Source organism: Heterocephalus glaber, unplaced genomic scaffold, assembly GCF_053883595.1.
Source record: "Heterocephalus glaber isolate CG9 unplaced genomic scaffold, H.glaber_assembly_v1.0 deba00000678, whole genome shotgun sequence".
Taxonomy (NCBI): Eukaryota; Metazoa; Chordata; class Mammalia; order Rodentia; family Bathyergidae; genus Heterocephalus; species Heterocephalus glaber.
This window is the reverse complement of record NW_028258157.1, coordinates 5,185,466-5,201,068: the sequence shown is the minus strand read 5'-3', so window position 1 is coordinate 5,201,068 and position 15,603 is coordinate 5,185,466. Positions and strand designations below refer to the sequence as shown.

The 15,603-nt window shown below is 47.2% G+C and overlaps 1 long non-coding RNA gene across 2 annotated transcripts; it reads left to right on the top strand.

Moving 5' to 3' along the window:
- Nucleotides 1-732: 732 nt before the first annotated feature.
- LOC101724142 (uncharacterized) lies at nt 733-13,415 on the top strand. Of its 2 annotated transcripts, XR_002393037.2 has the most exons (3): nt 907-1,161; nt 2,156-2,299; nt 12,732-13,415. It is a non-coding gene; the product is annotated as an uncharacterized LOC101724142 (long non-coding RNA). The 2 variants fall into 2 exon arrangements; XR_015449454.1 differs by lacking the exon at nt 12,732-13,415 and having other exon boundaries at nt 733-1,161; nt 2,156-2,267.
- The last annotated feature ends 2,188 nt before the right edge of the window (nt 13,416-15,603 follow it).

Here is a 15,603-nt window from a genome sequence, read left to right as displayed (position 1 = left end):
CCTGGTCAGTGTGGCTGGTTGATGCAGAACGCTCAACACCTGCCATTTAGTCCCCAGGGGAAAGCCTTGGATCCCATCATGGGGTAATTGCACCCCCTTGGAGATGACCTCATCATGTGGTCATCTGTGAGACTCTGCTTTTCCTGGAATAAGAGGTGGCTATGGATTTAGATCAATGACTTCAGACCTCTAGGCGCCCACCTCTCGACAAAAGATCTGCACGCGCCCGCCTTCCGAAGCTAGGTGCTGGGACCGGGCCCCTCAAACGACCCCACCACTGACAGTCACGGAGCACCCAGGGCCAACAGGTCGACCGGGTTGTGGGACCAGGTGGGAGGAGGGGGAAGGGACCGGGCACACACACACCACCACCACCACCACCACCACCACCGCCACCCCCGGCCCCCTTGCCCGAGCCTCCTGGTGTAGCCAGACCAGACCAGACTGACCGGACCGGAGGTCCCGCTGATAAGCGGGAGGGAGTGCTGGTCGACCCGCCCAGGTCGACCACCCACCTCTTCCAACCCAGCCTCCGCGGGGCCCAAGCCAGAGAGCACAGCGACAGACACCAATGACATGGCCCGGCGGGCCCAATCTCCCACTACCAGGCCAGGCAGGTCCGCTCGGGCACGACCGCTGCAGTCCCGCCTAGCAGTCCCGCCTTGCCTGGGACTCTTATCTCCGTTACAGAAACCATATTTCATCCCTTACCACGCCGACAGCAGAGTAGGTCAGAGAAACAAACCAAAGTGCCCAGCAGGTGGAGCCCCACAGCCGCCTCGAACAGCAGCGGAACCCAGCGCGATCGCCAGAGGGCTCCGAGCTCCGAGCTCAAGGGGCAGGACGTGGAAAACCACCCGGAGTTGTCCAACCAGGGGGGTCTCCGTGCGGGGGGGAGGGGGGGAGGGAGGAGAAAGCGAGGGGGGGCGGATCGGACAGCTCTCGGAGCAGCACCAGAGGTTGCCGGGCTCTTCCCCGCCCGCCAAGTCACGGGCAGGCTCGAGCTACGAAACCGAAAGTACGAACAGAAACCGAGGAAGGGCCGTGGAAAGATCGCTTGGATCCCATCCTCTCTCCAGGGCAGAAGGCGACCTGGAGGCAGGAGGAGGAGAATCTCTCTCTGTCTCTCTGTCTCCCCCCGCCCCCCCGTCGGAGGTCCAGGTAAACAGTGGCGTCAGGCCGGTACTCAGACCTTAGCAGGCCCCAGGGGACCAGAACGGGGCGGGGTGGGGGTGACGGGGCCCGGAATACCGTACTCTGCCAGATTTAGGTCTAGAAACAAAAGAGTCAACACATCTTACACGTACAATCGCTTATTAGGTCTCAGGCCCGAAGACACAGGCCTTCTATTTCTAAAACGAGGCATGCACGCGCACACGCACACGCACACGCACAAGCACCCCGAACAACTCGTGAGCATTTAAAAAAAAACACATATGCACACGCACATATACATGCACATCCAGGAGTGGCTCATGTGCATAACCAAAAATGGCCATCCAAGTGTATATGTACGTTTGTGTATGTCTGCATGCGCGTACATCTATATGTGTGTGTGTGTGCTAGGCATATAAGTACGAACACATGCACATGTCTACACTTACGAATGTGTTTGTGTACATAGGTACATGTATATATGTGTATGCACGCACACCTACGTACTCGTATGAAAGCACATAGATGTATGTATGCATCTATAGACGTATATGCATGTACTCAGGAGTAACCTTCGTCCACAAAGAAAAAGAAACTGACATTACAGATTCAGATATAACATTACCCAGGATTAGCCCCTGGGTGTTAAAATACAAAAAAAAAAAAATTATAGGCAGGCATGCTAGTGCACACCTGTAATCCTAGCTGTTGGGAGACGGGGTCGGGAGGATCACGGTGAGTTTGAGTCTACCCTGGACCACACGGTAAATTCAGGGCCGGCCAAGAGCCGGAGATCTAGCTCAGTGGTGCTGCTGCCTGCCTCGCAAGCGCAAGGTCCTGAGTTCAATCCCCGGTCCAAAAAAGAAAAAAAAAAAAAAAGAGGGCTCTCTGCCCATCCAGGAGTAAGTCGTGTGCATGAAACAATACGTGTGTGTGCATATGTGTGTATTAACACGTATCCTTAAAATATATATCTACAGCTATCCCTGTCTATCTCCAGGCTTCCGTTCAAGGCAGAATTCTTCTTGACACTGCCCGCCTTCTCTCGAAGAGGCCGAAACCTCCCTAGATCCACTTTCCCGTACATCCTACATAGACCTCTTTACAAGCCACCTTTCTATCTCGAATGGATTCTTTCTACAAGGTCCGAAGCCGGGGCAGAAGGGTGGGCGGAGGAAGCGGGAGGCCAGAGGAAGAGAGAAAGAGCGCGAGATCGGTGGCGGTGGCCGGGGGTCAGGGGCCGGGAGATGAGGCGAGGGACAAGGGAAAGGCGGGGGCGGGCGGGAGCAGGGACTCGGTGGGGGGCGGACACTGAGCGAGGGGGCGGCTGGGAGGGGAGGGGGAGGGGGAGGGCCCCCCGCCCCGCCCGAGGGGAGCTCCCCTGGGAACCTTCGCCTTCCTTCCGCTGTGGGGGGGGGGGGGGGTCGGGTTTTTTGTTTTTTGTCGTCGTTGTCGTTCTGGGTGGGACACATTTAGGCCCACAGCCAGATCGAGCAGAAAGAAGAGGGAATCCCCGCAGATCCCCTCCCCGAGGCAGGCGCCCGCGGCCGGCCTGGCCCCTCCCCACACTCCCAGACGGGCCCGCCCCCCCACCCCCCGCCGGCTCCGATCGCGGGCTTGCTGCCCGCTTCCGATTCTGGATTTGTACCCTGTCCGAGGACCAGAGACGGAGACCCTGACATCGATGGGAGAGAGGGGGCTGTAAAATCCAGAACGCTAGGGTGCAGGAAGGGGGCCGGTGGGTCCAGGAGGCAGAACGTTCAACCCTCTAGGGGACAAGACAAGGACCTCCCAGCTTGCAGTGTCCCCAAGACGGGTGCGCGGGCTGCGGGTGGGGAAGGGGCAGTGACGGAGCCAAATTCCTCCCCCACTCCCCTGGCCCAGCCCCGTGCTGGTGACCCCTGCTCTCCCTGCTCTCCCCCGCCTGCTGTCCCCCTCGGCCTGAACAGACCAGTCAGGGGATGCTAGCGAGATGCCCCGCCCGCCTCAAGATGATGATGATGGTGGTGATGATGGTGGTGATGATGGTGGTGATGATGATTAAGAACACTGGGCCAGGGATGTAGCTCAGCGGCGCCGCATCTGCCCGGCAAGCACAAGGCCCTGAGTTCAATCGATCCCCAGTACGGGGGTAGGGGGAGATAAATCATCATCAAAAATTTTAGATCGGGGCTGGTTATGTAGCTCAGTGTGAAGGTCCTGCTCCAAACCACACACCCCACTCCCTGGGCCCGAGGCAGGAGGATGGCTGCGAGTTCCAGGCCAGCCTGGGCTACAGAGTGAGTTCAAGGCCAGCTGGAATGACAGAGCGATACTCTGTCTCAAAACACACACATACACACACACACACACACACACACACACCCCATTAGAAAAATATCCTCAGTACCAGGCATGGAAGACTGGTGTGGTGACACACACCTGTCATTCTGTCATCCTAGCACTCGGGGAGCCTAAGGGAGGCAGGCGGGCAGGAAGAGTGCCAGGAGTTCCACGCCACCCCAGACCACACAGCGAGACCCTGTGATTCTATTGAAAAAACAGAGTCAAAGTCCAGGGTCCCCAGTGCACACCCCCAGGAAGCATCCAGGCCGTAGCAGTGAGGGAAAGGAAGACCAGGGCCAGATGGAGGACACGGTCCGTCTGAGAGCAGAGACAGGTCATTCGTGCTGCCCAACGGATAGGTGTGTCTGTGCTGTGTGGTGGTCAGGAGAAATGGAAGGACAGACAGCCAGAAATCCAGGGAGGCTCCATGTAGCCTGTGACCTGAACCCAGAGTGGAAGGGATGCTTCCACCACTTCCTCAGAGAGGAATCCAAACTCACCGTGCCCACCTGGGCCAGTGAGGATGAAGGCACCCACCCATGGATGGATAGATCGATCGATCATGAGGTAAATAAAGTGCATGGGCAGGGCGGGAGGAGGTCCAGGGGAAAGCCACATGGGGCATGGTGGGCTGATGAGGACAGGCCAGGAAGGTAGGAGCAGCTCCAGGGTCAGGATGGGAACGAACGGTGGCGGCGGCAGCATGGCTTTCCACAGAGAAGTGATGGGCCTTAAACAAACAGCCTCCCCAAGGATGGACAGCCCGCCCACCTGCCCACTGCACATTTGCAGGTGGGAAGCCACCTCCCACGCCATGCCATCCATCCATCTGTCCACCCCTCCACTCATCTGTGGGCACATCTCCCACCTCCTCTCCCCTCACACAGCCCGGCCTGCCTGTCACAGTGTGTTCCTCCTGGCCAGGGGACAGATTCTCACTCCACCGGTGCCATGACGACCCCACGCTGCCTGCCTGCCCACCTGCCTGCCTGTCTTTCAAATGAATACCTGCCCCTTGTCACACCACCACCCTGCTTGGCCAACCACACTCAGTCACACCAGACATTCTCCTATGTGTGTCTGCTGTCTGTGAATGCAACAGGGTGAAAACACATCTTCACCCCATCAGCACACACGCTAGACTGAGCAAGGCTCTGCTGTGGCCCCAGAAGGGTCTCCGTCTCTCTCTCTCTCTCTCTCTCTCTCTCTCTCTCTCTCTCTCTCTCTCTCTCTCTCTCTCTCTCTCTCTCTCTCTCTCTCTCTCTCTCTCTCTCTCTCTCTCCGGTCCTCCCTTCCTTTCTTTCTCTAGAAACACATTTACTTTCTGGAATGGCTTTAGGTTCATAGCAGCTTTGAGCAGAAGGTAGAGAGTGCTCCCAGGTCACTGGCTACACTGATAGATGAAAGATGAACGCACGCATGCATGCCCAGAGTGGTCCGGGAATCACTGTCACCCCAGCCACCTCAGTATCATCCTGCCTCCGGGACCTAGCCATGTTTCTACTCTGCACTAATCTGGTTTGTTCGTCTCTGAGGATGGGAGCCAGAGTTTCCTTGTTTGGGAAGGCTGGCCAAAAACGGTTGGATCAAAGATGGGCACCAGCATGACCACTGGACAACCAACCCCTCCCTCCCTCCCTCAAAATGCCCTATCTGCTGGACACCACAAGGCTCGCCCCTCGGGGCCATGACAATTGATGGCTGCCATGACAATGACAGGAAGGAACAGGAAGAAGAGAGGCTCCACCAAGATTCCCAAAAAACTTCTGCCCCATTTTCAGAAAACACATGACTACTTCTCCCCTCCTTAAGCAAAGCAATGCCACCCCACCAACCCCCCCAACATACACACACAAGCACACACACACACTTCCTTTTCTCCTACTTTAGTCACCTCCCAGCAAGGCCCTCTTCCCTCCCTCTTCCCCTCTTCCCTCCTGGGCCAAAAAGCACCTCTGTCTGCAACTGTGAACACCCTCCCACTTAACCTATTTTAGGTCAAAACAGAATTTTCTCCTCATTCACTGGTTCCACAAACCCATGAGGGGGCAGAAGGACCTAGTGTAGGGGTCAGAAGTCCATAGCATGAAATCTGACTAAGGAAACAGACTGGTCTTCACACTCCCCCATCCAGAGTTCCCAAGAGGGCTCACTCCCCCATCCATCCCTGTCTCTCACCAACCAATGCTGCCTGAGCCCTCTAGCATTTCAGTTCTGGCCTTCCCAGAAGGACAGACAGTGCGAATTCCATGTCATCCACAAGTTCAAGCCCAGCGTGGGCAACTCAGTGACTCAGTGAGGCCCTGCTGAGGGAGAAGAGAGAGAGAGAGAAGAAGAGAAAGAAGAGAAGAAAAGAGAAGAGAAGGCTGGGGAATGTCGCTCCATGTGGTGGAAGCCTTGGATTCAATCCCCAACTGCCCCAGATACATACAGAAAGACAGACAGACAGGCAGAGGGACAGACAAACAGTAAAACAAAAAAGACAGTGCCAGAGAAGGCCCTCGCTCCTTTGCTTCATTTTGCACTCATGTCATCTCACCTCTGTGAGGTGGCACCAAGGGACAACACTCTACATTTGGTCCCAACCAACCAGAACAAAGGTCCCTCCTAGGTGCTCATGGTCCCAGTTAGGATAACAGCAAGGGGAACACCCAAGGACCTCCACCACTGGGGCCTGGGCTGCCTCTGATTCCATCTCCCCCTCCACCACTCTGCCCCCTCACCCCCAACAGAGGGGCTGCAGTTCCCTCCCGGGTGGTGCAGTCAGTTAGGTTGACCAGCTCCTCTCTGGCGCCTCTCTCGAAGCAGCTTGGAAAGCCACTCTGTGGGGTTTTTCCACCCACTCTCATGAAGATCTTCCAGAGCATGGCCCAGGAGGAGATGACACAGGACACACGAAGGCATGGGTGACTCTGTCTCACACACGTGCACACACACACACACCCTGGTGCCCTTTCCCTCAGTGGTCCAGTCCCCAATCCTCAGAACAACAGATGCCACCAGGCCCCGGGCTAGGTTGGGGCACCAGGGGGCCCTAGTGGGACAGGCCAAGGCTTCCCTGCAAACCAGACTGAGGGAAGGAGCACAGAAACTACTGCACAAGGGGGTCATCCTCAAACCAACCACTTCCACTCATATCCCATCGGGGGACGTGTGCAAGTCAGGATGAGTAGGCATACACTTGGAAAATGGAGGCCTCAGCCAGGCATGGTGGCACATGCCTGTCATCCTGCCACTCATGCTAGAGGCTCAGGCAGGAGGATCGACATGAGTTCAAGGCCACCCTAATGCTAACCCTACCCTAACCCTAACCCTAAACCCTAACCCTAACCCTAACCCCAACCCCTAACCCAACCCTAACCCTAAACCCAACCCTAACCCCTAAACCCTAACCTTAACCCTTAACCCCTAACCCTAACCCTAAACCCTAATCCTAATCCTTAACCCCTAACCCTAACCTAACCTTAACCCCTAACCCCAACCCTAATCCCTAAACCCTAACCCTAACCTCTAACCCTTAACCCTTAACCCTAAACCCTAACCCCTAACCCTACCCCCTAAATCCTAACCCTAACCCTACAGTAATCCACATCCAACCCCTGAAGCTAACCCAAACCCTCACTAGAGCACAGAGCTAAACACCAACCCACACAAAATATAAATGCAAACTGATACACAAACCACAACTTCAAAGTAGAACCCTTAACTCAAACAGAAACCGAACACCAAACTGTAAACCCCAACTATAATGTGAAACACAGTCCCAAACATTATCCATAATCCTAAACCAAATATATATCGGAATATGTCCCAGGACATTAACCCTGTATCTGAACCAAAACAAACCAAAATCCTAACACAAACCTGAACACAAACCCAGAATCAAACCCTAATGTAAGCCTGGACACAAATCTGCACACATACGGCAACATAAGCCCTGTACCTCACGCAACCAAAACACAAACACAAATCCATACACAAATCTGAATACAAATCCAGAATGGAACCCAAACACAAAACTGAACATGATCCTGGACTTGAAATCTAACTTGATTGCAAACATGAATCTGAGCTGTAACTCAAACACAAAGGCCAAACTTAGTATGATATAATTCACAAAAGTAAATATCAATTATCTTGATATATCAAATACATATATGTAAATATCAATTGTGTATCTATTATATATCAATTACATAAAATTGATATATTATGCATTACCAGTATTCCTCATTTATTGACCAGTTTTTGTTTCTGTAACTAAATCATTAAATGAATTGGCCAATAGATTAGGAATTGCATATGGTATGTACATTACAATATTCAGAACAAAAAAATGGTGAAAGGAAATTCCTTGATGACTTTGCTTTTATTTGCATAACTCTTACATACAACACTGTAATATATAACAGAATATAAAACTACAGTGCTGTACCATACAGCACTACAAATATTACAGCACTGTATAAAGAAAATGTACTGTACCAAAAAACACATTGAGGCTCTATAAACAAGTTGTACAGAACCGTACAAAGAAAAAGACAGGTTGTAAGTCCCAGCAGCAGGTCATAAATCCTGTGTGCCTCAGTCATAACTCCAGTCATTAAACAAGTAAGTCATTAAATGAGGAATATCTGTATATACCAATTACATATATATATATATATCATGTTTCTACTATATATCAATTACATAAAAATATAAATTGTATTTAATTGATATACATAAGTCAATTGTTATGTACCAATTATTTAGGTGTATCACTATATCAATTATTTTGATAACCCTAAGAAAAGTAAAATTTGAACTCTATGACCTGTTTTAATATCAATAAAACAAGCCAAATACTGAATTATTCCTCTAAAAACAAATATTGCAAAATAAATTTGTATTCAAAATACAGAAATATTTCTCAATGTCAACAACTAACAGTTCAACAAAAAATGGAAAATTTCTGAACCAGACAATATCACACCATACAAAACAAAATCATGACAAATAATTCAAGGTACAAAATCAATATTGTTCCTGTGGACAAGGCATGATCCCACTGAAAAAAGAAATCAGTAAACACTCCCAAGAATGACAGCTTCAAAAAGTACTAATCACTGAGAATGAATGTAACAAAGAAAGTAAACATCCTCTAAAAGTAAAACTGTAGTAGTCAAAATAACAGAGAGACTGAAGAGACTAGAAAATAGACACACTTTGTTCCTGGACAGGTACAGCCAATCAATGCTGTCAAAATGTCAATATTCCCAAATATTTTATTTTTCATACTGGGGATCAAATTTAGGACCTTGTATTCCCTGATATTTTTAATGCAATTGTCATCAAACTACTTTCAGTGTTCTTTACAAAAGTATAAAGTACATGTCTACAATTCATAAGAAATCAGAGGGCTGGGAATTTAGCTCAGTGGTGCCACACCTGCCTCACAAGCCCAAGGTCCTGAGTTGGAGCTGCAGTACTGGAAAAGAAAATGAGAAAAGACCAAGAGTAGCCAAGGAACCCCTGAGCATAGGAGCAAAGCAGGAGGAATCATTATTTGAGATTTAAAGTTATGTTGCAAACTTATAGTGATAAATATATCATGGTATTGTCACCAAAACATACACATGGACCACAATAAAATTCAGACTGAAGAAACAAACCAAGACACCTTTAACCACTTGATTTTGGACAAAGGGAAAAAGAACATACAATGGAGAAAGACAGCCTCTTCAAAGACTGTGCTGGAAAAACTCATGATCCTAGTACAGAAAATAAAATCCAGACCCATCTCTCATACATTCTCTAGAAAAACCAAATAAAAATGGACAAGAGAACTAGACATTCAACTAGAAACACTGAATATGATGGAACATAAAACAGATAAAGCTCTTGAAGATATTGGCAGGAGCAAAGAATTTCTGAACAACTCAATTGCACAAAAAATAATATCAGCAATCAACAAATGGGATTATGTCAAATTAAGATTTTTATAGCAAAGGAAACAACAGACTAGAGAAGCTCTGGGGTGGGAAAATCTTTGTCAGCTATTCCTTGGACAGAGAACTAACCTTTAAATTGTATTTTAAAAACTCAAAAACATTAAATACTCCAAAATAAAAGACAAAATTTTTAAAATGAGAACTCAAAGTGAATCGACACTTCACAAAAGAAGCATTTATGGCCACAAAATGCAGAAAAGTCTGTTCAATATCTTTGTCCATTAGAGAAATTCAAATCAAAACCCACTTAAGTTTGGGCTTGTTCCAGTAAGCATGCTTCAGGAACTCAAAAATAATACAGGTGGGGATGAGTGGAAAAGGGAACCATTCTGCAAAGTTTATTGCAAGAAGAAATAGTACAACCACTCTGGAGATTCCTCCAAAAAACTAAAACCAGAGATCCATTTGACTCAGGTATAACTCTTCTGGGCATCTTCACAAAATATTTAAGGACATCTTACCGAGTTACATGCATTCCCTGTTTATAGCAACACAATTCATAATACCTAAATTTTGGAAACAACCTACATATCCATAAACAGATGAGTGCATAAAGAAAATCTGGCATATATACAAAATGGAGTACTACTCACCATAAAGAGACAAATTTCCTGTAGGAGGCTGAGGTGGGAAGATTACTGTGAGATCGAGGTTAGCCTGGTCTTCATAGCCAGTTCAAGGCAAGCCTGAACTATAGTGAGATCCTGTCTCAAAAATGGAGATAAATTTGATTCATTTGTGGAAAAATGGATGCATCCTGAGACTATAATGCTAAGTGAAATGAGCCAGACACAAAGAGTTAAATATTGAATACTTTCCTTTATAGGAGAAACTAAACATATACATAATTGAAAGAGCTACATAAAAGAAAGGAGAAATGAAAAAGGGACATAGATTTTTGTGGGGAAGAGAAGGGGACCTGGGATTGGAAAGAGGGGAAGATTGGGAGGGAAAGGGAAAGGGAAAATGATTAAGGTGCAATACGTACATGTGCCAATTCCCCAGGATAACTGCAACTATTATGAATCGTAAGTGTATACCAATGAAAGCAACAACAAAGAGGATTTTGGCCCAGACTACAGTGTAGGATTAACTCTGCCTATCTCTCACTGAAAATGGGATGTGCTTTTATTCTCCCATCTTTTCTACCTCCACCCTTATGCAAACACTCAGCAGTCCAAACACCTAACCTCCTTGGGATCCATCATGGGGCCCAGACCCACAAGGCTGGAAGGCTTTGTATAGCACAATGGCAACAGACGCACAGAACTTCAACAGCCCAGAGGATGAGTTGACCATGATTACACAAAAGTTTGTGTCTCACAAAGGAAGAAACATCTTCTCAAACTGTACCTTTGGCCACTAGAAATTATGGTACCTAACCCTATCCAAGAAAACCCATTTATTCTGTGATCAGAGTGGCTTCCCTCTCCTTGGTCAGTGCTGTCTTCCCTCAAAAGAAGCCCCAAAGTTTCACATTCCTATGTGAGTGTCAGAAATACAGGGCTGGGTCTCTTTTCTATTCCTATCCAATCATAGGATCCTGTCCAGTTACTTGTCTTCTATTACCCTCTGTGTCACTCTCCTGTTTTCCGTCTCTTGGTTTCTGCTCCTCACCTCCTCCTCCCTCCCCACCTGTGGGTACACTGGGGTGAAATAAAGAAGCCCCTGCCCAGAAGTTCTCACTTCCCAGTAGGGTGACAGGGGAAAAGCATACTAGAAAACAAAGGCAATGGGATGGGACTTGGAAGTCATAGACACAAGGGCTCAAGTCACTTCCCCAGGGGCAGAGGAGTCTCTCAAAAATTGGGACAGGAAGGAACATGCAGGTGGAAAGGGCTCAGGAGGAGCCTGTGGTCTGCAGAACCTGGGGCTGCCCTGAGCTGTGAAAGGGCAAGAAAGGAAGGCTGGGAATCCACACAATGAAAACTGAGGGCTGCCCTGACAAACCCCAGAGCAAAAAGGTACAGGATGGGAAGCCTGGGATGATTTTAACAAGAATCAACAAATCCAGCAAGGAAGTAGGAGCTGTGAAAGGGTCATGTGTCCCACAGGTATGAGTTCAAGCAGAGGTGACTCTGGGCCGTGGAGAACAGTGTACACTCACCTAGTTGACCATGGCCCAGAAATACATGTCCAGGTCAGGGGGAGATGTGGTGGAGAGATAAGGTCAAAGCGGTGTCAGTGGGCATTTTCTCCCTATGCTGATGACCTCCTTCCAGCTGAATAAAAAAGTGATCTGTTCACATGTAGCAGCTGGTCAAGCAAGGGGCTTATTATGGCTTGCATCTAGATGTCCCCCTAAAGCCTCATGTGGTCACAGTGGGCTTTGTGGAGGTGGCTGGAGCTAGAGTATGTGATGCTGGGGTGAAAGGTATGATACTGGGATTAAGAGTATGTGATTACTAAGCTAGTCCACTTTGGTTTAGCATAGTTCTGGGTGTGGATAATGGGAAGGCCCACCCTGTGACACCCAAAAGGCAGGTATCCTGGAAGGGATAAAAGGGAGAATTTGCCACTGCTGCTGCTGCTTTCTGCCTTCTGCCTTCTGCCTGAGCTGTTTCTCTTCTGTGATGCCCCTCTGCTCTGTCTCCCTGCCTTGGAGCCAACCGACCATAGACTGAAATGTCTCCAAGCTGTGAGCTGAAATACACCCTCCCTCCTTTAACTTCAGGCATTGGGTGTTCAGTCTCAGCAAAGCAAAAAGTAACTAACACAGGCTGTTGATGATCTGTAGCATGGGGAATGGCAAGGAGTGCTGTCAGCAGGTCCATCTGTTACAAACTTAGGAATGAGAGAATTCAACAGCTGGATGTGACTTTGCCTCTCTTAACTGAATGACCATGGTCCTGTGGGCCATCAACTCAGTGAATGTTGACACTGAGAACTGATGACTCAAACAAATACCAGAGAGTCAGAATGTGAAACAAGTACCCTACCCTTTCCACATAAAAACAGAAGTATGCTTAGCATCTCAGCCATTAAGCAAATGCAAACTACAACCACAGTGAGGTTCTCCTTCACTCCTACTGCAGCACCTATCATCAATATAATTTAAGGTGGCAAGTGTTGGTAAGGAAGCAGAAATTAGAAACCTTACACATGGTGCAGGCTCTGGGTGAAATACTTAGGCACTTCCTCAAAAAGTAGAATATAGACCTACTATACTACTCAGCCTTTCCATTCCTAAGTAGATACACAAAAGAACAGAAAATATGTATTCAAACAAAAATGAATATGTTCTTTATCTCTGACAAGGTCATGGCACTGGAAAACAGCCCCATAACAAGTTTCAGAAAAGAAAGTTGGATCCAAATGGAAAAAAGAATTCTTCTAAGTGAGACAAGAGGTGAAACTGAAGTTGGACCATGGACTGGACATTCATACCAAAACCCTTTAACTTCCTTACATGGGGGCTCTGTGATGGCTACCTGGGAGTGCCTCTACTTTGGGTAAAATACACTGCCATTTTTCTTACAGACTTGCAAATTAGGAAAGGCAGTAACCACTGGAGAAGGTGAGTGCATAAATGATGGGGTATCCATAACATGATTGCAGATGTCCAATAAGTTTGAAATTATTGGGAAATTAAATATTTTTTCTATGATCATTATTATTCCAAAAAAGAAACATCAAACATCACTATAGCAGGGACAGGGGTTTAGCTCAGTGGTTCTGCTGCCTGCCTGGCAAGTGGAAGGACCCAAGTTTGATCCCCAGTACCAAAAAGAAAAATCACTATAGCAGCTAAGTGTATTAGTGAGCTTTCTCACTGTGAAGACACAACTCCTGACATCCACAACCTAAAGAAGGGGAGGTTCTCCCAAATTTAAAGGCCTAATCAAAAAATGGGCATCTGAAATGAACAGACATTTCTCAGATAAAGAAGTAGAAATAGCAAATAAATACATGAAAAAATGTTCAACATCACTGGTCATTCGAGAGATGCAAATGAAAACAATGCTGAGATTCCACTTCACTCCAGAAAGAATGGCTGCTATCATGAAATCAACCAATAACAAATGCTGGTGGGACTGTGGGGAAAGAGGAACCCTGCTCCACTGCTGGTGGGAGTGTAGACTGGTGCAAGCACTGTGGAAATCAGTATGGAGATACCTCAAAGAACTAGGACTGGAAGTCCCATTTGACCCCACTATTCCACTGCTGGGGATCTTCCCCAAAGAATTAAAAGAATCTTACCACAGTGATATATGTGCACCCATGTTCATAGCGGCACAGTTTGTAATAGCTAAAACTTGGAAACAGCCCAAATGCCCATCAACTGGAGACTGGATAAAGAAAATGTGGTTTTTTAATAAAATGGAGTACTACTCAGCCACAAAAAAATGAGAAATTAGGGACATTTATAGCTAAATGGATGCACATTGAGGCAATATTCTTAAGTGAAATAAATAGGACACACATGTGTAAATACTGAATAGTTTCTCTGGTGTGAGAAACTGAAAGTGTAAATAAGGACTAAATGTGTAATAGGTAATGTGAAATAGGAAGAAAAGGGGCAAAGGGGAAGGAAGTGGGAGGGCTAGGGGAAAGGATAGAAGGGAATGGGATTAATATGAGAAAATGGAAAAATAGGAACAAAATCTTTGTAAATAGGGAGGACTGGAGGGATTGAAGGGAGGGCTGGGCAAGATGGGAAAAAAAGAACCAAGAGAGAATATGTAAAGGTGCAAATTTCCAATGATGAATGTCATTATATTGTATACCTAAACTGTACCAATGATTAGAATGAAAAATCGATAATGTAAAATAGGAAAAAAAGGTCCAAAGGGGTAGGGGTAGTGGGAGGGGCAGGGTGTTGGGAGCAATGCTACATAATTCTAGGGAAAAATTATTTGGTTAGCCTAGTTCTCTTGCCTACAGCCCAGCTACAGAACAACTCCAGTTTGGCGTCCGGTCACAACTGAGACTTCACTGATCCAGTGATGCTGTGATTCTCCAGGACAGGAAACATCCTGGGAGAACAAACATCTGCTCAGTTCCTCATTGTTCTTGGACTGATTAACATCTTGTTTGCCGGAGATGTACTGAACTCTCTGCAAGCCTTCCGTTACACCTTGTTTATCCCAATGTGAACTATTGAACTCTCTGCAAGTCATTTGTTACATTTGTTTCTCCCGATGTACTGAATAAAAGGTGTGGTAAGCTGGGGGCTTTTTCTTTGCTGCCCAGAGCAGCACTGATCAGAACCAAAGCTCAGCTTCTTCTCAGTCTCATTTTTCTACCTTTCCTGTAATTCGCCGTGTGCTGCCGTGGCTCGCAGGAGACCAGGACTCACTGCAGAGGTTCTGGTAACGTCCCCTTCCCCTGTCCCCTACAGCAGGGGAAAGGAAAGAAGGGAAAGGAAAAATGATGAGAAATGGAAAAAATGGAAATAAAGTCTTTGTAAATAGGGAAGGGTGGACTAGGAATGGGGAAAAAATAAGAACCAAGATGCATTATGTAAAGGCACAATTCCCAATGAGAAATGTAATTGTGTTGTATACCTACGATGTACCAATAAAAGAATTTAATCCAAAAAAAAAAAAAAGGAAGAAGGGGAGGTTCAATTTGTCTCATATTTGTGGAGGATTCAGTCCATGGTTGGCTGGCCTCAAAGAATCAACATCATGGAGGAAGTGTGTGACTGAGTAAAGCCTCTTACTTCATGGTGGTAAAGAAGCAGAGCATGGGAACAGTGCCAAAGATGTTGTGGTGAGGGCTGACATAGAGACATCAAAGTTATACGTTCATGACACAGAGACACAAAGAAATGTATTCCACCAATCCTCTAGGTAGATCTCAAAGCCAGTCAAGGTGCCACTCAATCCTTAACTGTCACAATAACCCTACCAAAATGCAGTCCACCCAGAGCTGTAAAACCATTGTCCTTCTGTATGGAAATTAGAATGACAATGAATGATAATAATATGAAATACCAAAGTATGCATATTTTGTTAAATTTAAATGCCACTCCCTTAGTTACTTTTCTCATTGCTGAGACAAAATATCCAACACCCAATGTTAAAAAAGGAAAGGTTTATTTCAGCTCACAATTTGTAGAGGTTTCAGTCCATAGTCAGCTGGTTACAAGTCAGGGTAGCATGGTAGAGGGGCATCGCAGAGGAGA